The following is a 2,182-nucleotide window of genomic DNA, read 5'->3' on the forward strand; positions in this document are numbered from 1 at the left end:
CAAATCAGACTGGAGCCTGGTGTTGCCATCCGGTTTCACCAGTCCTCAGTCAAATCGTCCAACCCATGCTAGCATGGAAAGCGGACGTTAAACGATGATGATGATATATATATAAAAATTCTATCTGTGAGAGAAATAATATAAACCTGTTCTGTCTATACTTCTGATGTTCGAGAAAAATAGGTGGAGAATCTCCTGACAGTTGTGGTTTGCTGGAAGCTCTCACAGAAGATGTACCTTGTTTCCTTCCCCATTCACTAACATGGACCATTCAACACACACACACATACGTACATATAAAACCATCAGAAATCAGGCTATTGTGGTGAGCAGCTTAATTTGCATATCTATACTTTTGGTAGCTCGTCATTAAGCAAAATGATTAAGCATTGATTAAGTATCATTAATTAACTAATAGACATTTTACATACAACACAGTTGTACATCAAATAAGTTGATCTGTATCATAGTAATTGTCTTCGGTAGCAGTTTTCACTATTTCTGGTTTAGTTTCGTATTGAAAATCTTTATAAAATATTTGTCTTTTGTGTGTCATAGTTAATCATTTTCTGCTTTTATTTTGCAAAAGAAAAGTTTTAAAATGAAGAGCTTGGATTTCCCATTTATACAAATATCTAGATATTAATTACATGGAACATTCATAAAAGATGGATCCTTGAATTCTTGTTTATGTACCCTGACTTGGTCCATGTTCCTATTTGGCCAATATTGTTCTCATTCCATGTAGACATGTAATATACTAAATACAGTAAACTACTACTGGAAACAATATCAACAACAAGGATTATCTTATAATATATTCACTGGAAAACAGTGAAAGCACTTACACAAAATCTTCCACCATTAAGTTTGTGGTAATTTTCTTTTAAAAGATTTTTTTCTGTAATAAATTATTTTTAATCTAAGAATTTTTCCGAATATGTGTTTATGTGTGTGTAATGTAATGTATATCTAATTATTTAATTTCTTCCTGCGAAGAAGGAGCTGGTTTCTAACAGACATAGAAAGCTCCATCTTTGGAATGTAGATAATGAAAACAATGTCACATTTTAAACCTGGCAAAAGTCTTACATAGTTTTCTGCTCTGCTTACAGTTTGTATTTGTAATGTGTGAATCAGTTGGTTGATTTCTTTTTCTGAAAATCCAAGACTGACAGTTAAGCATTTACTTACAAAACCATGTTCTCCAATTTTTATTGGTATAAATATAAACTTGTAATTCAGATATAGAAGCTGGAGGCTTTGAAGCAGTTGTACCATACTTACCTTCTTTCTCTTTGATTTTCAATGAGATATTCACATATGTATGTATGCATGCTCGTATGTTTTATATATGTATGTATATATGTATGCATGGATATATGGATGTATATGTTTGTCTTTGTAACTTGTCTTTACATGATAGTGGTATTTGATGAATGGTATTTGTTCACATTCCCATAACCTAACAATTCAGCAAAATAGAAACGCCAGAAAGTTGTACCATGATTATAAGATGGAGAGTCAAGGCTACTCTTTACACTACTTCATACATGTAAAATTGAGTGCCCTACACTAGAGACTTACAGAACAAATGAAACACTAGATACAAATTTGAACTCATGATCTGTGAATTGACAACTGAGCACTTTATTCACTTAACTATATAACTAATCATCTGGTAATTTTTTTCTCTTTGAAGGCTCTGGTCATATGGCCTAATTATAAGGTAAGTTGTGGTTATATAGCATGCTTGTGTGGTAATATTGTGTTTATATTGCACATTTTATGTTGTTATGCATCGTGGTTATATGGCTATAGTCTATTTTCTGGTTAAATGACTTGCTTATAAGCTATGTTGTGGTTATATAGCATGGTTATGTTGTATATCACAGTTATATAATGTAATTATGTTGTTCTGTACTGTGGTTGGTTCATTTTGTTATATTTTATGCTGTGTACTATGTCTATATAACATGATTGTACTGTATATTGTGGTTGCACTGTATATTGTGGTTTGGTTATAATGTATGCTGTGATTATAAGGTTTGGTTATAATGTATGCTGTGGTTATATGGTTTGGTTATAATGTATGCTGTGGTTATATGGTTTAGTTATAATGTATGCTGTGGTTATATGGTTTGGTTATAATGTATGCTGTGGTTATATGGTTTGGTTATAA

At 31.8% G+C, this 2,182-nt stretch overlaps 1 protein-coding gene across 3 annotated transcripts in view; it reads left to right on the top strand.

Annotated features, from left to right (window-relative positions):
• LOC106870177 (oxygen-dependent coproporphyrinogen-III oxidase) overlaps positions 1-2,182 on the top strand; it is a 360,259-nt gene that overhangs the window by 124,785 nt on the left and 233,292 nt on the right. For 2 of the 3 annotated variants that reach the window (XM_052976450.1, XM_052976448.1), the window contains one exon: positions 1,703-1,729. The exons of the other annotated variant lie outside the window; for it this stretch is intronic. The gene's annotated coding sequence lies outside the window, so the exon portion shown is untranslated. The remainder of the gene's footprint in view (positions 1-1,702; positions 1,730-2,182) is intronic. 3 annotated transcript variants of the gene reach the window in all.

This window comes from Octopus bimaculoides, chromosome 24, assembly GCF_001194135.2.
Source record: "Octopus bimaculoides isolate UCB-OBI-ISO-001 chromosome 24, ASM119413v2, whole genome shotgun sequence".
In the NCBI taxonomy this organism is placed as follows: Eukaryota; Metazoa; Mollusca; class Cephalopoda; order Octopoda; family Octopodidae; genus Octopus; species Octopus bimaculoides.